Source organism: Leptonychotes weddellii, chromosome 3, assembly GCF_054177405.1.
Source record: "Leptonychotes weddellii isolate Sample4059 chromosome 3, ASM5417740v2, whole genome shotgun sequence".
NCBI lineage: Eukaryota > Metazoa > Chordata > Mammalia > Carnivora > Phocidae > Leptonychotes > Leptonychotes weddellii.
This window is the reverse complement of record NC_138371.1, coordinates 17,680,673-17,705,258: the sequence shown is the minus strand read 5'-3', so window position 1 is coordinate 17,705,258 and position 24,586 is coordinate 17,680,673. Positions and strand designations below refer to the sequence as shown.

Here is a 24,586-nt window from a genome sequence, read left to right as displayed (position 1 = left end):
CTTCACCACTGATGGGGAGCAAGTTAGCAAACAGGCTGCTAAGGCCACTGTAGTGGCCAGTATGGAACAGAAGGACTTAAGTCATGAGCACCTGTATGAGCTCTTAACCAGCCACTCAGGGATCATCTTTGCAAACGCTGATCATTGTGGTAGGCTGTGAGAGAGAGGATGAAGCTGTTGCCGTGACCAAGGAGGCAGTAATGATTTTCCAGTCTAAAGAAGGCAGATATTGGGATTGTCATGGAGGTAGCAGGTTCTAAGGCAGCCAAAAAGGCAGGCCACACAGTCTTACTGAATGACAATGATATCCCTGCACCTATAGTCACAGAGTGGAGGAAGGCCACCTAATCTTTGATAACCTAAAGATCTGGCCTAGAACACTGCTGAGCTTTGCCCCCTTTTTTTTAATTTAAATTTAGTTAATTAACATATAGTGTATTATTAGTTTCAAAGGTAGAGTTTAGTGATTCATCAGTTGCATATAACACCCAGTGCTTATTACATCAAGTGCCCTCCTTAATGCCTATCACCCAGTTACCTCATCCCCCCACCCACCTCCCCTCCAGCAACCCACAGTTTGTTTCCTATAGTTAAGAGTCTCTTATGGTTTGTCTCCCTCTCTGATTTCATCTGCCCCTTTTTGATTTACATTATTGTTGAGCTTGACCTGCCCATTGGCATCATTACCATCTTGTCCATCAATTTGGACACAGACATAATCCCCTCATCACTTTATCTTACGAGAAAGCTGAAAATAATATTATGAACCAGAAGCCTCGCCATAGGAAGATGGGCAGGCTGGTGAACAAGCCACCTGCCATAAACTGCTGCCCACACATTGGCCTCATACAAACCTCAGGAGCTTTTGTTGTTCATGTCATTCTGTATGCAGGGGGAGATTTAGACCTAGTATTCTCATTAACTCTGGGACAATGGGAAATGACAGCACGAATGACTGGGAAGACAGCTATGGACAAGAATGGGAGAGGTATCAAAGGAAATACCTAGAATGGACAGGCTACATAGCTGCTCTCACTGGCATTATTAAGGTCCAGCACCATAGTATATCTGATTGTGAGGAAGATCCAGAGCAATTTCATCTTCTAGCAAGATCTTTCCAGAAATAAAGCCATCAAGGCAGGAATTGCCTCATGCTTTATCATAGCATTAATCCTTTCCTATGTCCTTAAAAGTACCACACCCCTGAATTTCACTGTGTTCCTGGCACAGGATTCGTCTGTGGATATGCCACTTGCCATTCTTTGGATGTATAATCATGTGTGAAAACTTTTCATCAGACATTACTGTGGAAGCTGTTAGGATAATATATCACTAAACCATCCTTTTCTCCCTGTCTCCCAACTCCACATTGATGATATCTTCAGAACTCTTGAGCAATGATCACATCATCAAAATTCACACTAGAGAATAACAAAAACTACATGAAAGGCATTCAGTTGATGTTTTGTATTTTATAACTGAGATCTGACTGTTCATGCGTGACTTTCATTTCCACCTCTATCTCCTGTCTTCAGATATGAGAATTTCAAGGTGATGCTGTAGGGAAGAAAAGCATGTTTGTACTGACACAGGTTTCCATGATATTAAATAGTCTTGTATAACCCAGATATGGGCTGGGCTCTCCCTGCTCTTAAGCTCTAGATAAGATTCCCCAAATGTCTATTCTACATCCTGTTGAAGATCCAGTGCCCTCCCCAATATTTCTGTGACTTTCTGGGGAAACTTTGTTCAAAAATTCAGCTCCAGGTTTGCAGGAAATGGAGGTGGAGGCAGGGTCACATCATAAGAACATGGGCATCCACCTTCATTACTCGAAGACATTGCCAGCACTCTTTTCCTGAACGTCACCCCTCACCTCCACCCGCCATCCCACTAGGCCATTTTTGTATTAGCTATTTCCATCTCACCTCCTTTCCTGTCCCCCAGATTGCCCTTGACCCCTACCACTAGAACACAAATTTGGCTTCCTCCAACTCGTATTCTAAAACTGAGCTCTAAGTGCATTTTGCATATCCTAACTCAAGGGGCTCAACTGAACAAAAGGGTCTTTCATTTACCAGGAAGCCATTATGGTTTGAAAGAGTAATATCTATTTCTTATAAAACATTTGCAAAGCACTTCCCAGCACTGACATTTTGCCAATCCTGTTTCACGCTTTTGACTTAGGTTTATTCATGTGTAGAGCGCACATCTATGTTGACAGGCCCAGAAAGAACTCATTTTAAAGTAAAAGACATTTTCTGAAACAAATAAAGATAGAAAGTATTAAGTGACATTAGAAAGGTCTAGGGATCAGACTATCAGTAACTGACCTCTGACATCCCTTCTTAATTCCAATTTTCGATGATTCTAGGTCATGTACCATGATGCCTAGTTAGGGGAATAGAAAAGGCTTCAAGGGGCAGGTGCATCTGGGCCAGACCTAAAGAAGAGACAGTGTCAAGATAAGGGAGGCAATGTTTAGAGAAAAATTTAACTGATTCCATTTTCCTTTGAATGAATCAGACTTTATTAAAAAAATCAATATTGGGACTTTGACCTTTCTGGGACATTCTCAATTATCTCTTGGGTTTTATTACTTGCAAAATGAGAAGATACCACTGCCTCTCTTTCCCTATTTATTTCCTTTAAGCAACATTTCTTGGGGGTCTTCTAGGTTTTGGGTTGTGTGCCAGGCACTGGAAATACAAAGATACAGCCCCCAGAAGAAGGAGTTCAAGTCAAATGGGAGACTAGAAAGGCAACAAATGTAACTCAGGCTCAGGACTTCTGTTCCCTGCATCCCTGACAGTCTCTGGCCTCTTTCACTCAAATTTAGGCACAATACCCAACCCTCCCCCCACCCCCACCCCCAGTTCATTCCCACCAGCCATTTTGATGATGTTAATAACTTACAATAAGCCTTCAAAGGGAGTCAGGATTGCTTCCTTCCTTTCACTCCCACGGTCTCTCCCATCCCCTGGCTGTCCCCTTACCTCTTTCTCCTTTATTCTGTCCTCACTCGCCTCTCAGCAACAACACAAATGTCCCTCCTTGCCCTATGCATGCAGTTCCAAAGGCGTCTTTTGCTACTTGAGCATAGCCTTGGGTGTCATCTTCCACCCATAGTGACTCAAAATATTTCTTCCAACTAAATACAGGCCCTCCTCAAAGAAGAGTTCTGGAGAAGGAGGGAAGGGGGGGTCTCCATCTACGCTCAGAAAACATAGCCATGCTCAGAATAGGGTGGGTGGGTCTTGTCCAGTACCAGGCAGAAGAGGCAGCCTGTGTGGGAAAGACTAAAGGGAATTCTCATTGATAAAATGTTATTTCTAATTCTCAGGAAGACTGTTCCAGAAATGTAGGGAGTTGGCCCATGGTCTCGCCAATGTTTGGGTTATATTTCAACCTTGCTTGAACACCAGAAATGCACACAGTGCCAACTCCCATGTGCTTTGAGGAGGGCTGGGTACATTATGCTTCCCTGGTTTTGTTTTTGGGTCCTTTTCCCATGTGTCTGTGGTGTTTCTTCATTAAAATCAGGACTTTTCCTCCCTCTGGGCTTCCACACATATTCCGGCCCGAGCCAATACTCCCAAGGGATGCTAAATCCACTTTTAGAGCCAAAAAATAGGAATAATTTATTCAAAAACATGCCAATAACTCTACAGAGAACTTTTACAGGCAGTATCATTTCACTCCAGATTTCCAGACAGGGAGGAGTTATTTTGCACACCCATGGCATGGCAATGACAGGTTGTTCTCCAGACGTTTCTGTGATGGAAGGAAAGGCAAGTCCAGAGCATGAGGCAGGCCCTATTCTCCCTGCAGCCTGGTGTGGGAGTCTCTGCTTGTTCACCTCTCAGTTATCTCTCCCTCTTTTTTCTAGGTCCTTCTTATGTGCAGGGGCCACATCTCAAATCAGGATTCCAGAAGCAGTTTCCCAGCAGACCTGGCATTCTTGCTAAGGCAGCCTGGGGAGAAGATTTCAGAAAGACGTGATCACTGTCCTCAAATAGCTGAAGGCCTGTCACATAGAAGAGGCGTTAGATTTACCCAGCTCAGTGACAGAGAGGAATGGGGACGATAGACAGAAGCTGCTAGAATGCAAACACATCTTCATTATGGAAAAGAGGGCTTTAGACCAACACTAGAATTGAGCTTCAAACATCTGAAGTTAGGTACTCCCCCACATTCCCCAACCCCCAATTTATTTACAGCACTGACTTGCATTGTGTGAGAGGATGTCCTGGGGAAAGAACTTGAACTTGAACCATGGCCAGACTGGGGGTTCAGACATAGAAATGGGCATGGCAATTTGGGGATGTGTGAGTAGAACATGACAAGAGAAGCCAAATTTCAAGGGGAGAAGCAAAGCAGGATCTGCAGGGTGGGGGGCAGAAAGACATCAGCGTGCTGGACATTGTGGGGTCTGGACTTCAAGGGTGAGAGTGGGGGCTCCAGGAACAGTAAGGCGGCAGCCCTGCTTGAATTGTCCCCAGTCCCAGGCACCATGGTGACATGTGCATCTAGAGGAAAGGTCTTTTATAAGCATAAAAAGAGCCATGATATCTAAGGACCCAAGCAATTTTTCACAGGGAACCGCAAAGAAGTAGACCACCAAGACAAGGAAAACATTACTGTCTTGGCAGAGAAAAAACTCTCAGGGAGCTTGGAACAGTAAGGAAGCAATCAGTGCCCTGGGGAAAAGTCTGGAAAGGCCTTGACACAGGCTACAGACCAAGGGCAGCTTCAGAGACAGAAACTGGGACAGATGCTGGGACAGAGCTGCAGGAACATCAGAATTATTGGCCCAGAGAGAATAATGACCCAGGTCCCTGAGGCAGTTGGAAGGATTCAGACGCCACGTGAGGCAGCCCTTGTAGACTTCCAGACGCAGGAGGGGTCCTCCCATGACTGTCATTACATGAAGACCAAAACTTTGCACAGATGGAGACCATCCAACTATAGAATTTGGTGACTGCTTCTTTTTTTTTTAATTCAATTTCGTTAACATATAGTGTATTATTAATTTCAGGGGTGGAATTTAGTGTTTCATCAGCGCATATAACACCCACTGCTCATTACATCACGTGCCCTCCTTAATGTCCATCACCCACTTACCCCATCCCCCCACCCACCTCCTCTCCAGCAACCCTCAGTTTGTTCCCAGAGTTAAGAGTCTCTTATGGTTTGCCTCCCTGTCTGTTTTCATCTTATTTTATTTTTCCTTCCCTTCCCCTATGTTCTTCTGTTTTGTTTCTTAAATTCCATATATGAGTGAAATTATATGGTATTTGTCTTTCTCTGATTGACTTATTTCGCTTAGCATAATACATTCTACCTCCATCCACATCATTGCAAATGGCAAGATTTCATTCTATTTGATGGCTGGGTAATATTCCATTGTATCTATATACTACATTTTCTTTATCCATTCATCTGTTGATGGACATCTGGGCTTTTTGCATCTTTTTTTATATTTTTCTAAGGTCAGAGATATATAGATATATATATATTTTGCTTACAGTAAAATTTACCCTTTTAAGTGTACAATTTAATACATTTTCACAAGTACATGCATGGTAAAATCGCTCCCACAATCAAGACAGAACATTTGCATCACCTCCAAAATGTGCCCTCACGCCTACTTGTAGTCAATACCTTTTTATAGTCATATCCCAGCCTCTAGCAACCACCAACCTGTTTTGTTCTTTTGTTTTGTTTTGTTTTGTTCTTAATACATACAACTGACCCTTGACCAATGAGGGGGTTAAGGCCACTGACCCCCCACACAGTCAAAAATCCATGTATAACTTTGCCCAAAACTTTGTTACTAGTAGCCTACTGTTGACTGGGAGCCTTACCAATAACATAAACTGTTGATTAACACATATTTTGTATGTTGTATGTATTACATACTGCATTCTTACAATAAAGTAATTTAAAAAAAGAAAATGGTATTAAGAAAATCATTAGAGGGGCGCCTAGGGGGCTCAGTCAGTTAAGCAACCAACTCTTGATTTTGGCTCAGGTCATGATCTCAGGGTCCTAGGATGGAGCCCCACATCAGGCTCCCTGCTCACCGGGGAGTCTGCTTCTCCTTTTTCCTCTGCTGCTCCCTCTGCTTGTGCTCTCTTGTTCTCTTCCTGTCAAATAAATAATAAAATAAAATCTTTTTTAAAAAAGAAAAAGAAAATTGTAAGAAAGAAGAAAATATATTGACACTACTGTACTGTATTTACTGAAAAAAATCCTCGTTTAAGTGGACCCACACAAATATACTATTTGTTGCCTCTTCCAGAATGTCATAGAAGAGAAATCATTACCTTATGCAGCCTTTGAGTCTGGTTTCTGTAGATAAGACATTGAAATTGATCCATGATCCACGATGTTGCACATTTCAGCCATAGGTCCTGTTTTCCTACTAGTAGTACTCCAGGTATGGGTACACCACTGTTTATCATCCGCCAGTTGATGGACTACTGTTGATGTTTGGGTTTTTTCCAGTTTTTGATGATTATGAATGAAGCACTTGCATCCAGCTTTTAGTGTGGACATATGTTGTCATTGGGTAAAGAGCTAAGAGTGGGATCACTGGACCCTACAATAACTGTATATTTAACCTCCTAAGAAACGGCCAAACTGTTTTCCAAAGTGGCTGGACCCTTTGGCATCCCCTCTGTCTCTGACTCTTATTAGGGGACTTTGTTTGCACTCATTGGATCTCAGGCTGAGAATACTGACATTCTACTTCTACTGATTCAAAATCCAGGAAGTCAGACGTGTCCAGAAGATGTGTAAGAAGCAGAATTTGCAGCTCCTGGAAAAGGGAGTTTTCGTGACCCTGTGGGTATCCTGACAGGAGCTCGGTAACCACTTGTCAGGGATGCAGCGGAGGGCTAGATGAACTCACCTTCCAGGTCCCTCCCTACTCTGCATTCTATGAGACCGTGAAATGAACATCACCCCCGCCAGCCTTCTGAGACACCACCCACCCACATTTCTTACCATTTGGCTCACAGACAAACATGCATCTTGATGTTTGACATCTTTATCAGTTTCACTGATGTGTTTCCCTGAGCTGTTATCTTTCATGCAATCAATTGGATCTCTTGGCAGTTTTTGCAAAAGAGGTAATAAATTAATGGGCCACCCACATTCTGTTTCAGGTTCATCTGCTGACCTGTTTGAGACTGTAGATATTTCACTCCACCTCTGTATGCTTTAGCTTCCCCATCTGTGGCTGACAGCACCCAGTGCTGAGAATTCTGTAGAGCATGCCGAGAATAGGAATGGCTGAGAAATGATGCTGGTATTTATGAATAGAAAGACTGCTTTTACTCTGTCCTCTTTGCTGTGAGTTCTGGAGTCTGACAGGCCTGAATCTGGATTCTGACTCGGTGATTAGCTGTGTAATCCTGAGCCAGTCACTTACCTCTCTGAATCTTGGTAAAATGGACATACTCTGCAGATGATTAGTTAATGTAGGTAAAGCACCTTGCACAGTGTGGTAGAGTCACCCTCTGGGGAACATGATTCTTGTTTTTACTGTCACTGAATCTACTCTCTCGATCACGACTGCTGGAGGGGACTGAGGTCATCTCAAGTTAGTGCAATGGGAAACCTGGGGCTGGAAAGTAGCACTAGACACAGAGCAGAATACGGGGATGCAGGAAGGGCTGGATGGGTGGTGACCGAGGGGACGCAGGAGAAGTGACCCATCAGCAAGCACTGAGGAGCTACCTCAATGGAAAGCTGTGGAAAGCTGGCCCCCAGTTTCTGGATTTGGAACCAATTTCTATCACTGTCTCTGAGCTCCTGGCTCAGGACATCTTTCTGGTATTTAATGGCTTTACATTTCTGTGTCTCCCGAGGTTCTTTGACTCCTCCCAGCCATATTGGACCTACAGGAGCAGAATTACCCCCAAATTATTTGGGAGGACCTCAGGACCACAGGTGTTGAGCAGAAGGGTGGCCAAGCAGTTCTGAAATGCTTTTCTTCTACAACCAAAGTAGTGGGTGGATCTGACTGGGCCCTGTCAATCAGTCTTTGCCAGAGAAATCAGAAACTTATAATACCTGTGAACTTCGTTTTTAAAGAGATTTTCCTAGACCAGGCCATTGTCATCTCCAAGAACATGGTAATAACGAAGGGAATATGCCCTTCACCTTGAGAAATGTCTGTAAACACTTCTCGAGACCAACACAACTAACTTCCAACCTCCCGTCTCCATCCAGTTTCCTCCCGTGTATGTCATCCCTCATCCCAACCACCCCACCTCTCCTAGGTTGGGGAGACAAATTAATTCCTTCCCTCTCCCAGCCATGTAGTAAACCAGGACAATGGGCTCCAGACAAGAACTGTGCAGTGAAGGAGCCAAGAGCTGGGTGAGCAGTGGCCATCTCTCCTCTCCGGTCCTGACCTGTCCTGGATCCAGGGGAGGACAGGAGAGCGGGAGTCTGCACAGAGCACCACAGGGGAGAGAACACTTGACTCAGAGGGAGAGCACACCACGTGGATCCCAGCATTTCTGAGTCATGCAAATTTGGGCAAGTGACAACTTCTCCTAGACTCCATGTTCAGACTCTGAGCCTGTAAAATGAGGGTGACCATACTGCTCTTGCAAGATTACTTTTGGGGATTCGAGATTACACATATACAGCACTTGGCACATAGTAGGCACTTAGTAAACCATAGCTACTCTTGTTATCGTTGCCTTTCTTCTTGCTGTAAGGATTAGATAAAACAATCCTTTTGAAATTCTAGCACTGATTCTCAGCAGATCCTCCGATATATGACTGGGAAAGAGGGGAAGGAGTGGGTTCTGGAGCATGAGCTCTCCTGTCTCCACTACTTGTGGCCTGAATAGGGACATAAGCAGTTTCTTTGCTTTTCACCAACTCCAGCCTTGGAGGGAAATCTCAGAGTGACAGAGGAGCTGAACTGAAATTGTTCAAATGTCGCTTTTCAGCTACTTAACTTTAGAAACATCTTCTTAAAGGGGGAGTTAATGCAGGGGACTGACTTCTCATAATCATTATCAATTTGGGGTTCTAGACATCATTTCTCTGGGCTCTCCAAATTCTCCCTCACCCTCCCACGCCCACGCTGGGAGCTGGCCTTGGACAGCGTGTTCTGCCTCCATGTGCAGTTCGCAGGTGATACCTGTTTTGGGGACAAACAGAGGGGTCTGGTTTCCAAGGCTGTCAATCTGGAAGCCAATCCAATTGCTAAAAAGATTGGAAACGGCGTCTCAGCAGTTTACAGCTAAGCATGAAGGCCTCGGCCCCCAGGGAAGCTCTCACATTACAAAACTTGACAGAAACCACTTGCATGGCAGTTTGGAGAGACAAGACCCAGGTCACTTTGTTCCTGCTGCAGGAATCTGGGTGGGAGACAGAATTGTGACCGGATCCTGGCCCCAAATACCATCCCAGCCATGCAGGCTAGCTCGGCAAAATGGCCTGCTTCTCCCAAATCAGCCCCCTCTGTCTTCCCTATCTCTCCACTCCATCCTTATGTCCAGTCACTACACAATGGTGTGGGGCCAGGACTGCTTGGGGGCAAGGTCTGTTCTCACCAACCTGGAAACCCCACACGGGTACAAATTCCTGTTTTCAGGATGCTAGCTCTGCATGCTCCAGAGAACATGCCTAACCAAGCCAGAAACCAAAAATGCCCCATCCTAGGCCTTGAGACTTCACCTGCCAAAAACATGTCTTTCTCAACTGTCCAGAAAATTCCAGATCTCAGAAGTATCTCACAGCTCCAGGCTCTGCATGCTGACTCATTTCTCATGGACAAGTTAAACCCCTTTTGGGAGACAGAATTAAGCTACAGGTGCCCCAAACCCAGTTCCAAAAGCCCTCCAGGAGGGGGGCTCAGACAGAGCCAGGAGAAGAGGAGGCGGGTGGCAGGGTTGGGAAGGCGCCAGAGGACGGGAAATGAGCTTCTGCCCTTCGGTCAGTTTCCAAGAGCAGTTCCTTCCAGCCAGACTGATTGGGACCTATACAGCTGCCTCCCTGGTGGGGTTTCAATGCGTGTTTCCTCTCCAAAACTGCAGCTGGAAAGGACGGTTGTGCAAAAACGAAAACAGGACTATGAATCCCTCTTCAGCTTTCCTTCAGTCCAAATGAAGTAAGAATGCGGTCAACGAAAAATAGGAGAAAATAACATCCTGGGCGAATTAGTACTTTAGCACAAGATTAGTTGGTAAAATTGCTTAAGAACTGATTGTTTGGGGTGCCTGGGTGGCTCAGTTGGTTAAGCAACTGCCTTCGGCTCAGGTCATGATCCTGGAGTCCCTGGATCGAGTCCCACATCGGGCTCCCTGCTCGGCAGGGAGTCTGCTTCTCCCTCTCCCGCTCCCCCCTCTTGTGCTCTCTCTCTCTCTCTCACTCTCTCTCTCAAATAAATAAATAAAATCTTTAAAAATAAAAAAAATAAATTAAAAAAAAAGAACTGATTGTTTGTGTTTTGCATCTCTAGAATCCTGGGAAGCTAATCTAGTCTAAAGAGAAGGAAAGATAGGGACTTTGAGATTCTGATGGAAATGTCAGCTGGCCACTGTTTATGCCTGTGTTCATTGTCTCGATTCCATTTAAATTATTGTGATTTCTTTATTAAAGAAGCAGTTTCTGTTTGTTGGAGCAAAAAAATCAAAATTCAGTCAACTAGAAAAACTTTTTTAAAATTCCTCTTCATTTCTTTCCCCTCCCATATGATGTATGTAAATTCCAGATTTTTTTCTATGCACTTATTAAGGTTTTGTTTTTATAAAAATGGAATCACACATATTTTGTAATTCTTTATCCTCTCAATTTTATCAATATGTAACCTCTAATCCAGGTCACCATTTTATTTTTTTTTTAATTTATTTATTTGAGAGAGAGAGAAAGTGAGTGAGAGAGAGAGCACAAGCTGGGGTGAGAGGCAGAGGGAGAGGCAGAGGGAGAAACAGACTCCCTACTGAGCAGGGATCTCGATGTGAGCCTCGATCCCAGAACCCTGGCATCATGACCTGACACTTAACAGACTGAGCCACCCAGGTGCCCCAGGTCACCATTTTAAATGGTTCTGTATCATATCCTCATATTCCATAATCTACTCAACAAATCCTTATTATTGAATATTTACAGTCTTTCCAATTTTTTGTATTATAAACATTATAATAAGCCCCCATCTTGTATATACAGCTATGTGAATTTGCCTGGTCATTTATTTAGAACATATTCCTAGATGTTACATTACCATGTAATATTTTGTTAATTTTTGATGCATATGCCAAATTGTCTTCCAGCATGGTTGGACCCAATTATATTGCCATCAAGTCATGAGTGCTCACCCCACATACACACTGTCACTATTATGAGTATTGTCATTCTTTTCTTTATTTCTTAGCCATGTCCAAGTTCACTTGATAATTGCTTTCATTTGCTTTGATGAGCATATCATGAGCATTTTTTCTTTTCTTTTGGTTGCATTTGTGAGATAAGATCAACCTCCATCATTGTCTGTTAATATAAAAAAAAGAGAGTAGGAAGGAGACAAGGAAAAGTCCATTTAGGTAAATGAGCAAGAACTGGATATAACATGGAAAGACCAAAAATCTCCCCAGAAAGGAGGCAGTGGAAGGTGACTTGGTTCAGACAATTTCCTGGGCCTTTGCCAGTTGGCACCTGGGACAGAGAACTCTCTTGGTGCCATTCAAAATGGTAGGAGACCCTGTGCCACCATTTAGTTTCATCACAGCCATTTTTAAGTTGATGTTTCTGATTCAAATGATGTGTGTATCCAACTTGCTGATAGTGCACATTGGAGCAGAGTTGCATTTGCTTGGTCTGCCCGAGAAAAAAAGTGGGGGATTCTCAGAGGGATGGAACTGGGCTGGGTCCTCATCCACTATGGGCCCCCAAGCTGTTCTGTTCATTAGCAACCCTGTCAAAAACACCACTAGAATTCCCAACCCCAAAATACCAAAGACTGATTGGGACCCAAGTGAGAGAAATGATGACATTTTCCAAGTGCTTCTCTGTGCTTATGACTTCCTTTCTTTTATGTTCCACATGCATCATCTCTTTAATTCTCTCAATTTGAGGTAGATGTCATGGTTTTTCCCACTCTCCGTGGGGATGGAGGGGACAAGTTGAATCACAAGTCATGGCGACAAAGTCAGGCCCTTTCCACTCCCATGGCCTGGCGGGGCTTGCAGGAATGCTCCCCACTTCCAGTTCAGTTTGAGGGGAGCCTCAGACAAGAGCCCAAAGGTAGCCAAACCTCTTGTTGTTGCACCAGATAAGAAAGAAAACAGTAGTGGGGTGACAATACCTAAAGTCCCTTTCAAGTTCTGGGCACAAGAACAAGGTATCTCTCTTCATAGAGGAGTAGACTCCAGTGCTTCCAGGACTGAGAGATGTTAAGAAATCAACCCCTTTTAGACAAGCTACATCTAATGAAAGACACCAATCTGTTTCTCCCTGGAAAAGCTCCTACCAGGCCCATGTGGCTTAGACTGAGTTGCTTAGAAATCATGGGGATCATGCAGGGACACAGGATGTGAATGCAAGACACCAATCATTTGGCTTCCTTCTCTCCATTGCAGCTTTCCTCCAGGAGACTATGAGAAGATCATGGCCACCAGATGTTGCTGAGGGTATGAAAGCTGGTCCCTGAGCTTTGCCAGAAACTTACCCCCAATCCTGTCACAACCATGGGGCTCCCTCCAACGATCACCGTGTGACTCACATCAGAGAAGCTTCTCCAGTGCTTCCAAGTGCCCATCTGCCTGGGCACCAGGGTTCAGAGGGGGCGCAACAGGGAGACCATCTGGTGCTAAGTGTTTGTCAAGACAGAGTTGAGTCTGGTAGGCTGGTTTGAGGGTTGCCGTCGGGAACATCAAAGCAATGAAAAAATTAAACAAATAAGCCACTTAAAGATGTTCTCCGAGGTGGGGGAGCTCTCATAAGCAAAAGCTGGTAGAATTCTGTCATCCCTCCCCTGTTACCAACCCCCATACTTTGCTGGATTCTCTGCCACTAGCCAAAACTTCTTTGACCTAAATTAGACCTTCTACTGATGGAGTTTCAAAGCACTCCATCTCCGCCTCTCCCACTTTCTTCAATCTATTTTAAAGGACCCTAAAGCTCCCCCTTGGATTGCCCCAAAGACAAATGCCATACAACTCCATTCTCCAGCCTTCCAGTCCTCTCTCAGGCCATCCCACATAGCAGAGTCCTCCAGTGTCTTATTTCCTAAGGTGCTTGAATCACACTAAATCTCTGACTCTGGGGAACCTTCTTTTGTCCCACATACCCACACCAATGGCCATCATTACCATGCACTCAGGCTTGCATTCCAGGGCAGGCGTTGACCCCAAATGCCCCAAAGCACATCTGCTAAGCCACACATTCACACATCACATTGCAGGAACGCAATTACCTTAGGACTAAAATCAACCTCAGAAAACTTGCTTTCCCTGCATTCGGTAGATTCTCTCTTCCTCACTCACCAAACTGCCTCATTCCAGCAGATGCTGAGAGCTTCTAGGTGTAAGAACTCATAGGTCCTCCTTAGATCTCCACAATGACTAGATGAGTTATATATCCTTATCCTTGTTTTACGCGGGGATGAGCCAGGGTTCAGAAAGATGGACTGATTTGCCCAGGTTCACATGGCTGGATGGAGCCTGCCTGCTGACATTCAAACTCAGATCCATTGAAAGTACAACCTACGTTCTAACAACAGTCTGCCACACAAGGGACCTCCCCCAGGTCACACAGTTGTTCAGTGGGGTTAGAAAAATAGACCTAAGAGGAAGATTGAGGCCTGAGGAAGGGAGTAGCAGGGATAAGCGAAGAAGGTAACCTATTGTCAAGGCAAATAGATGAGCTCTTACATTATAAGCATTTGACCATAGCAGTTTTTAAGCGGAAAAGCAAAGTAGGCAGAGGAAGAAAAGATATAGGTAGAAAAAAAAAAAATCTCTAAAAATAATTATGTCTAGGCTCCTGCCTCCAGAAAAGATTTCCCTTATGCCGCACAGACCAGGTGGAACCATTTCTCAGGAATCTAAGCCTATGTGGTATGAAGTCCCAAGTAAATGCCCCTGAGCCCTCCCCTGAGGAACCCCTCCCATGATGTGCCCTGTCTTCAGTTGCTCTGGGACAGCTGGGCTGCAGCAATGTCTTGGGGCTCAGCCGTGGTTTGAAGCACCAGCTCAGCACTCCTGCTTGAGTCCCAGCCCTGATACGGTTCATGGCTGTGGTTTTGGTGAGAAAGCCCAGACCTCCCCACACCAGGCCTGAAGGGCAGGATGAATTCCACAAAACCTCCCGCACAAACCTGCATCAGGACTGAGATCCTATGCCTGTGTCCCCTGGGCTATCCACAGCAGGGGCACAACGGAATCTCTGGGCACAGATTTTCACGGGACTCCCAGAAGCCAAGACACTATGGATGGAAAGCCAGCACTCCTGGTCCCACTGGCCAAGCCAGCACTCTCTTCCCATGTTGGGGTCAACAGGACACCACGATCAAGAGTCAGGAGAACAGGGTTCTGATCCCAGGCTAATCACTAACAAGCTGTGGAGCCTTCAACAAGTCTCTGACTTCTCACAGGCTCAGCTCCCTCATCTCTAGGCCCTCGAAAGACTGAGTTTCCAAGCCATTGTAGTGATGATCTGATCCAACACCCTCATTTTCCTGGTGGAGAAGGCAAAGCCCAGAGATGGGAAGTGACTTTGCTAAGATGGTCGAGTTGACCAGAGTCACACAAGACTTTAGGAGAGGAACAAAGGCACCTTCACACCTCTCACTTGGGAGACAAATACCCGCACAAAGAAGGGGACAGCCTGTTGGGAGGTGGGGGGTGGAGGGTTGAATTTCAGGGGCACCATAGAGGGGTAGAATGAGCACTGGACCAGGGGTTAGAAGACCCATGTCCCCCACTTGTCTCTGCCTCTTACCAGGTAAGCCACCTTGACCCGTCGATCCACCTCTCTTTGGCGCTCAGTTCTCTTTTATAAAATGGAGATCCCTACACCTCTTGGAGCTGCTGTGAGGAGTAGATGAGAAATGTGTCTTGAAAACCATAAGGGTCTGTATGTGCACAAGCGAATTCTGCCTGTCTACACAGCCACCTTTAGGATTTGGGTCAGGGTTAGGGACGAGGAAACAGGCAGAGAGAAGGGTGAAGCATGCTCTCTGAGCAGATCCATGGCGAGGGGCTCTCTCAGCAAAAGGGGTCCCAGAGCACAAGGCTCAATCCATGTCATTCGAGCGGGGCTCAGGTTGTGTGTGTCTAAGCAGCTTTGGTTTGAAAAGATTAGGAGGCCAGTGGAGCGGAAAGAAAATGTGATGAGGCAGCAGAGTCCTGCCCGCAGTACCACACTGCCCTCTTCAGGTCAGCGGGGAGAAGGCACCTCGGCGGGGCCAGGTTGGCTGAAGTCAGAATGCCCAGGGTCATCGCATCCATTCCCCTGCCTGAGAGCCGAGAAAGCCCTCCGCAAGTTGAAACAGGGTCAGAGGACCGCCCTCACCCTCAGCAAATCTGTTCTGCCTAGCCCGAATCTTCCTCCTGTCCTTCACCACTCTCCAACCTGCCTTCTGAAGAGCCTGCAGGCAGCCTTAGCATTTCTCTCTCTGAAGTCAGGATTTAGACGGTTCTAGAAACGGAGAAGCAGCTTCGGCTCCTGCCCTGCTCACTGTACCTCTTTGCCCCAGAATAGGGTGTTTTTTCCATATTCTGGACATATTCCAGTCCTTGGGGAAAACCCCCTGAGCTGAGGGAATCGGGACCTGCCTAAATAAAGGGACAAGCCAGGGCTCTGCAGGTTTCAAGAATGAGCCAGAAATTCTGTGACTCAAAGAACCTCCGGCACAAAACCCACAACTGCTCTGCGATTTAGAGGGAGATATCTGAGGCCCAGAGCCTGCCCCGTAGCCCCGTGAGAGCGTCCTCAATGGTCCTGGCTGGGCCAGACCTTCCCCCACCGCCACCCCATTCACTGTCCTTTCTCTGCTGGTGTAGTTCGGAGCCCGGCCCTCTGCAGCTGGCTGACCAGCCTCCAGGCGTGGGCTCGGGCCACGCTCCTGTGTGCCCCCGTGCAGACCCGGGGAGCCGCTGCAGCTGGCCCAGCCATGTGACGTGAGTGATTCACACCCGCAGACGCCCAAACCAGCTTCCCCATTCTTCCTCTCCAGACCATCACAAAAGGCACAGTCTCGGCTGTTCGGGCTGGAAACCCTTCAGGACAGAGCTGCATTGTTCCCAGGGTCAGGAGGGGCTAGAGGCTGAAGGGAATTAAGAAGACAGGGAGCCCAGGCAGCATATGCCCTCGTGCAGGCCAAGCCCACTTCCTGTCCTGGCTCCAGTTCTGGGGCTCAAGTTTACATCTACTCCTTTAGAACTGATGTCGGGTTGGGTTGTTGGCCTTTCTTATTTTCCACTCTCTGCACGTGTGCATTTCTTTGAAAAATATGCATGTGCTGTTTCTTTCATCCTGTCCAACACACATCTTTTTTTTAGAGACCATAACATAAATTCAGAGCCCAGCAACTTTTGTCTTTGGGGGCAGGCTTTATCTTTTCTCTTCTGCTCCCTGCCTCCAAGCAAACAGGGCCCAACAGGTGTATCGGGGCTTTCAGGGATTTGGGAAATTAGTTCAGTCCTTCTGATTCTCAGATTATGAAAATCTCCGATTCTGGGTTGTTAAAAGTAAGTTCCTAGTAAATAAATACTTGGAATTGGAAGGGCTTTTGGAGGCCACGTGGGGTCCCATTCTGATCACCAGGGCTTTGTCCAGGGTGGGCCCATGGCAGGCTAGTCAGTCCACCCCACTTCTAAGCAGCTTCAACTCATTAGAAAGTGTTTTTGAATATCAAGTCAAAAAATCTGCTCCCGCCCCCACCCGCCCCATGGTAGACTGGAAAAATGACCACCATTCCCCACTCCTCCTTATTCCCACATTGTTTGCATGTGACTTTGCAGGACAGATCCTATAACTTGCTTTGACCGACAGAATGTAGCAGAGGTGGTATCATGCCATTTTGGAGTCCAGGCTTCAAGGGTCTTGCATCTTTCCACTCTCTTGAAACCGTGTCACTGCCATGAGAACAAGGTCAGGGTAGCTTGGGGGAGGACGAACAAACACACACACGAGAGCTGAGCCATGCCAGCTTGAACAACCCGAGACCAGCCAGGCCACAGCCGGCCTGCCAGCCGACCGCAGATGCACCAGTGAGCCCCGGCTGAGGTCCGCCCAGCTGGCCCCGATCAGCAGAACTGCCCTGCTGAGCCCAGCCCAAATTGCATGCCCTCAGAATTATGAGCTGAAGAAATGGTTGTTGTTCTAAGTCACTAAGATTTGGGATGTTTTGCTATGCGGAAAATGTAAACTGATGCACCCCCATAATAACCCTCTGGAGCTATACCAAATAATTCTGATTCCTTGTCGGGGCAGGGTGGGGGAAGAACACCCCTTGAAAGACTGAAATAGCTGATTACCATTGACTCTACACACCAAAATGGTTCTGGGGGGAGGTCCCACACTCCAGCCCCTGCCTTAGAGGAAAAACACAGCCCAGGCATCATTCCCACCCAGCACCGGCCCCACGAGCTGCAGCAAAAGCTCCTTTGCTGTCTGTGTCTGCATCCGCCAGCAGCGTCATGTCCACTCAGGAACCCCAAAAACCCCAGTGCTCAAATATTCTGGTCTTTCTGGTATATTCTATTATTAGTTAAAAGAAATTGAAAGATTGAGGTGAGGAAGGTGCTAAAAGTTCAATGAAAATACTTAAGTCAATTAGGCTTCTTGAAGCCACTTCTGACCCAAATCTAAACTGCCAAACACGCTCCAAACCAATGTCCTTGGTAGGTTTCCAGTGGAGCCCTGGCTCCATGGGCCACAACAGTGGGAGGGTGGTCAGAGGCTGCTGGCTTCCAGAATTTGCCACGTGGAGCCAACAACAAATGCACTGAACTTGGTCTTGGGGTCTAATGGGGAAGGTCACCGTCCTCACCACAGGAGATGGATCCGGCCAATGGCAGCCCCCATTCTTAACCAGACACAGAGGGAAGTGGCGTTGTGGGAAACGGCGGCCATCTGTGTATTCTCTGGCTGAAAACTTCGCGGCAAAGTTTGCCAGTTCCAAACGAGCCCTTGCAGCTTGGCTTCCTGTTTTCCGTTTGCGCTCCCCATGTGTCACGGCACAATTATTCTGGGAGACGTTCTCAAAATGGACATGGTCTCCAATTTTCTTTCCCTAATAACAGTGTGGGAAATAGGGGTGAGGGAGGCAGAGAAAGAGAGAGAGAGAAACCCCAAACCTCAGAAAAGGATGAAAACACCCCTAAACTCTATTTCAAAAATGAGAAAGTCACAGTACACAGCCCTCTACTCATTCAATCCAGTCCCCTGCTCCGGGCAGGCTTCGGGCGAGGAGACACTTCGGGGAAGTGAGGCAGGTGAGCCCTGCTTTCATGGCAGATGGAATGAATAAGTACCAGAGATGGAGAGAGGTACCGCACAGGGAACAGAGTCAATACTATCATAATAACCTTGTGCGGTGACTACGCTTACAGCAGTGAGCGTGCAGTGATGTCTAGAATTGTTGACCCACTATGTTGGACACCTGAACTTAACAGAACATCGTGTATTAATTACACTTCAAGTTTAAAAAAAGCCTATTTTGAAATCTCCTTCCCTGAGATCCTAAAACTCATCAGCGTGGCATCGATGACAACAGGGTCAAGTGGCTGGTGGCCGGCTCCTGGAAAGATGGCGGCCACCAGCAATTATTTTTCAACCACCTACAGGACACTGACCGTGGCTCAAAGCAGAACAAAGAAAGGGCGGCTCTCTTCCAACTCTCTTCTCTCTTCCCTCAGACAAATGCCCCAGTCCCCACATCCATTCTTCCTCATGGCCATGAAAACAGTTTGAAGTCTAGAGTATGCATATTTTAAAGGTCTTGGAGCTGCCTTACTTATGGATTTTAGATTGAAAGGTTAGAATATGTGAGTGTATGTGTGCCTCAGTTTACCCACTCTTTTATCCATGTGCATACGGACATACATTTGTGCTGGTGAGAGCGCCTGTCAATGAGCGTGGGTTTATGTAAATAAGAATCCCCGTGACGCTGAGACTCAGTGCAGATGTCTGGTGGGAGTCCATGTTTTTGTGCCCTTGGTGGTCGGTACGTGCATGAAGTTGTGCGTGTGTGTGTGCGCACGTGCAAGTGCGAGTGCGCTCCGCACATACTTCACCCCAACATGTCTCCGGGACTGTGTTCGAGGTGGGTTTGTGTGCCTATACATGCCCGTACACGCCGGCCCCTGAGAGGTGTGCCTGTGTGTGCACGTGTCCTTTGCACACGCGAGGCCCCTTGCCCGCCCCATCTCCTCCTACCTTCCCGTGAGCCCGCAGCAGCCTTTGCTCACCTCCCTTGGGGATCCGCCAGCTAATGGCAGGGGTCCCTCTCCCGGGAAACAACACTCCTCCCCTGCTCATTTGTGTCTCATCAGAGGGCTCCAGGCTCCAGCCCTTAAATGGCAGCCCATGATTGCAACGGACGGCTTTCTTAATTGCCCGTGATGCTTGCGGGCACGGTGCAAACACCACGGTAGCTACTAGGCAGGCGAGCTCAAGAAGGCTGCATTTTCGCCTGTGTGAATTGAGTGTTCCCGGGAGCTGAGAGGCCAAAGCGGCTTGGAGCCACTGAGAGGCTGTTATTATGGCCTGGCACGGGTCCACTGGAAGCTTCTTGGGACCCTGAGGCGGTTTCACCACACTCTCCATCTGCAACACCCCTAGAATTTCCAAACCAGGACACCCCCACGGCTGCCTCCTCCCCCACCCCCTCTGGGACTCCCGCTTTCTCTTTCTCTTTCTCTGTCTCTTTCCCTTTTCTCTTTCTCTCTCTTGTTCTTTCTCCTGAGAAAGTCACAGTACACAGCCTTCTACTCATTCAATCCAGTCCCCTGCTCCGGGCAGGCTACGGGGAAGTGAGGGACCCTTTTCTGTGTCTCTCCCCCACCCCCTTTCTCAATTCCTCCCTCTCTCTTCTCCTTTCCTGTCCTCTCTCTTGGCCTCCCAGCCTGTCCTTAACTCACAGCGGCACACTTAAAGCTGGACAGTGGCCTGAGAATCAGCCCCCCACCGGCCTGCCCCCCACCCCCAGTCTCTCCCCCTGGTCCTCATCCAGCCCATTCCTTCTGAGCTCTGGGTCCCCAGGGGGGAGTTGTTCTTTATACTTAGTTCCAAGGCTTTGGAGAGGTCAGGGTGGCCTAGCAAAGGGGCTATCTTATTCCCTATTTCCATCTGTTCACCCCCTCCTAGGTGCCTGAGATAGCCATGCCTAGCCCCTTGATTCCTGCTTCGCTGGCTTTCACTCACATGGGGGGAAGTGAAGATCCAGAGACAGGGAGAAGACACAGAGGGACCCAGCAAGACAGAAGCAGGGCCACAGGTGCCTGAACACAGGGCTCCCGGGTCCATAACTTAAAGCACAAAACTGCTCCTCCCTAGGCACAGCTCAAAGAGAGATTTGAAGGATTTGGAGCGATTACAGCAGACCACCTGATTTCCTCCTGAGACCTGGGAGATGCGGGTTGGGGAAGAGGGGGAAGACTCTGTTTTATAAAGGGCTAAAAGTACCCTCATTCAAACAGTTCTTCACAACATTTTGCTTGGCTCCATAAATGTTTATGGGTCAGTGAATGAATGAATGAATGAATGAGGGACTACTAGTTTCCCCTCCCCAGGGACATCAGAAGACGACAATAATGCTAAATCTAGATCTCTCCCCCAAGCACAGATGCGTAAGGCAACATCAGCAAGGCTTTCCAACAAAAGGAGACAGCAGTCCTTGGGTCAGTCCCCTCCCCCGCTTGCACTCAAGATTCCTTGTTTATGAAATGAACCTCCCATGAGGGTCCCAATTGATCTTCCCATCAGTGAAGTCTTGGAGATGAAGAAGCTTCAGGATCAGGAGAAAGGAGTTGCAGACTCTTTCATGGTTTTGATGCCATGGGCCCAGCACCCTCTCTGATCCCCATCCCATTCAGGACCCCTGGAGACTCCCGGGTGGCCCCTACACAGACTCTTCAGCACCGCTGGAAGGACATGGAACCAGAAATGCTGATGCCAACCTTATTGCCCTCCCCATTTTGCCCACCTTGCCAGGTATGGGGGACACCATCTGACCATCATCTGGTGAGGAAGTATGAAAGTTTGGGTCCCCTTCCTCTAGTCAGGATGTAACTCTCACTCCCTCATCCCTTGGTGGGATTAAGCTAAAGTCTCCTCCATACATCTTTGCCTGAAATAGGTTGCTTGACTCCCTCCCCTCCTCTGTCCTGCACATCCCACTCCCTCTCAAGCTTCTCCCAGAAGTCCTTTGTTAACAAATCATGTATACACTAATACTCAGTTCAGGTCTGCTTCTGGAAAACTGATCTTTGACAACAGGTACTCAACAAAAATGTCTTCAGCTGTGGTGTGTAAGCATGAGGAGCTGTAAAAATGTCCCATCATCTAAAGAGGGGCCACTCTCCGGCTCTTTGTTTCCAGAGGGAATGGAAGCCATGCAGCAACATGTCCTAATTTTTTTTTTAATTTTTAAAGGAATTCATGGTTTTCATGAAATCTCTTGATTTTTAAGTGTGAGAAACATGTGAGAGCATTTTTAAAGCACTGTGCACAAACAAAACAAATACGCAGACTGTATTCAACATTCTGGCAACTAGATGCCAATATGTGATCTGCTGGTTCAAAGATGCCAGTTAAGAAATGATTGGGAGTGACTTCTATATTCAACTAAGTTGGTATCCAATCCAAAATCACCACACACTCAAAAAAGCAGGAAAATAGTACCCATAATGAGAAGATCAACCATTCTGTGAAAACCAACCTGGAACTGACACATGGTAGAATTCACAGCCAAGGAAATTGAAACAGTTATAAGAGCTGTATCCTACATACCCAAAAAGTTCAGCAAAAATATGCAAGATATCTTTAAAAAGACCCAAATCAAACTTCTAAAGATGAAAACTAAAATGTCTGAGATGAAAAATACACTAGTTAGAATGAATGGGGAAATCAAGCATTGCAGAAGGAAAGATTAGTAAATTTGAAGGCATAGCAGTAGGAACTATCCAAAAGGACACAGAGAGAGAAAAGATAATTTTAGGTGGGGGGGAGGGGCAGAGCATCAGGGAGCTAGGGGACTACTTTGAGCAGCCTAATATATGTATAATTGGAGTCACTGAATTGTGGGACAGAGAGGACAGAAAAAATATTTAAGAAATACTGACAAAAATTTCTCCCAATTTAATGAATACTATATATCAACAAATGAACAAATGCCAGGCAAGAGAAATATGAAGAAAATCACACCATGTAATTAAATTGCTCAAAACCAGTGATAAAGAGATGCTCTTAAAAGCAGTCAGAGCAAAAAGATAGATTACAAAGGAATCAATATCTGAGTAGATGTCTCATCCCAAACAGTTCATGTGAGAAGTGCAGTAGGACCACATCTTTAAAGGAGTGAAAGAAGAAACTGGAATTCTATACCTAGTGAATATCTTTCTTTTAAAAAGGTGAAATAAAGATGTTCTCAGGCATAAAAAACTGGAATAATCCATCACCAGCAGACTCACACAAGAAGAAATGTTAACGAAAATCCATCAGGCAGAAGGAAAATGAAACCAGATGGAAAATGAATCTCACAAAGGAATGAAGAGAGCCAGAAATAGTACCTTGCAGCATAAATTTAAAAAAATTAACTTGGGTGCCTGGGTGGCTCCGTCAGTTACATGTCTGTTTCGGCTCAGGTCATGATCTTGGGGTCCTGGGATAGAGCCCTGCATCAGGCTCCCTGCTCAGTGGGGAGTCTGCTTGTGGATTCTCTTTCCCTCTCCCTCTGCCCCTCCCCCAACTCCTGCTTGCTCTCTCTCTCTTTTTCTCTCTCCTTCTCAAATAAATAAAATCTTTAAAAAATAATAAAAATAATAAATTAACTCAAAACAAATCAGAGACCTAAATGTAAAATGTAAAACTATAAAATCATCTATAAAGAAAATATAAAGGAAAAGTTTTATGATTTCATAAATACAATACCAAAAGTACAGTTGATAAAAGAACAAATTGATAAACTGGTCTTTGTCAAAATTAAAAACATCTGCTCTTCAAAAACAAATGAAAAGTTCAGCCACACACTAAATATTTATGAGCCATATATCTGATAAAAAGGACTTCAATATAGATTTATGCAGAGAACTCTCAAAATTCAATAATAAGAAAATAAACAAAAAATAAATAAAACAGCCAAAAGATTTGAACAACGGACACTTCCCCTAGAGAAGAGACATGGACGACAAATAAGCACATGAAAAAGAAGGTCAGCATCATTACTCACTAGGGGAGTGCAAATTAAAACCACAAGCACATACCACTTGTGAAGCTAATTAAACAAGGAGGCCATTGGACTGAGGTAGCTCTAACACCCTGGTGCCTATGTAAGCAAATCAAACTTACAGGAGGCGTGTAAATGCCTCCAGGTTACAAAATCAAAACCCCAAGGACAGCCAGTCACCAACAGCCAACTAGCCTTTCAGCTATAGCCAATCGATAATTTCCCTACTTTGCTTCCGCATTTTCTCTATAAAATCTCTCCCTGAGCTCCTGCCCATGGAGCACTCCTAACCACTTCCAGCTTGGTGCTGCCCACCTCAAGTCAATGTTCGCTCAGATAAACTCTTAAAGTTTGCAATATGCCCCAGTGTATTTTTTTAACATGCTAAACAACTATTAGAATAGCTAACATTTAAGAGATTGACCATATGAAGTGTTGGTGAGGATGTGCAGGAACTGGAACTTCCCTAAACTGCCCGTAGGATTTTAAAATAGGACAAGCATTTTGGAAAGCAGTTTGGCAATTTCTTAAAAAATTAAATATACACCTACTGTATGACCCACCCTTGGGTATTTACCCTAGAGAAATAAAAGCATATGTTCACACAAAGAACTGTACATGGATTTTCATAGCAGCTTTATTCGTAACAGCCAAACGCTTGAAACAACCCTTCAGTAGGAGAATGAATAAACTGTGGTATGTCCATATAATGGCCCACTATGCCGCAGTTATGAGGAATGAACTGCTGATATGCACTAGGACATGGATGAATCCCAAAATAAGTATGCCGAGTGAAAGAATACAGACAAGGTGATCTAAAACCTATTTTTCCATTTGTAGAAAATTCTAGGAAATTCAAACCAACCCATGGAGACATAAAGCAGATCAGTGATCTCATGGGGGAAAGGAGCAAGAAAGGATTCCAAAGGGCCACAAAGAAACTTCGGGGAATTATGGACATGTTCATAACTTGATTGTGGTGAGGGTTTCACAGGTATATATGTACATTGAAATTTGCCAGGTTGTACGCCTTGAATACATGTGGTCCGTGGTGTGCCCATTATACTTCCGTAAAGCTATTTTTAAGAACAGGGTCTAGCAGGTAAGGAGTGCTCAATAAATAGTTGTTGAATTAAAAAGAAAATTAATTATTCCAAAGAGGAAAAT

General features: G+C 45.9%; 1 long non-coding RNA gene across 1 annotated transcript in view; it reads right to left on the bottom strand.

The window, feature by feature from the left end:
• Positions 1-3,618: 3,618 nt before the first annotated feature.
• LOC145720462 (uncharacterized) overlaps positions 3,619-24,586 on the bottom strand; it is a 62,094-nt gene continuing 41,126 nt past the window's right edge. The window contains exons 2-3 of the long non-coding RNA XR_014143386.1: positions 6,087-6,149; positions 3,619-3,974 (exon numbers count right to left, since the gene is read on the bottom strand). This is a non-coding gene — a long non-coding RNA (uncharacterized LOC145720462). The remainder of the gene's footprint in view (positions 3,975-6,086; positions 6,150-24,586) is intronic.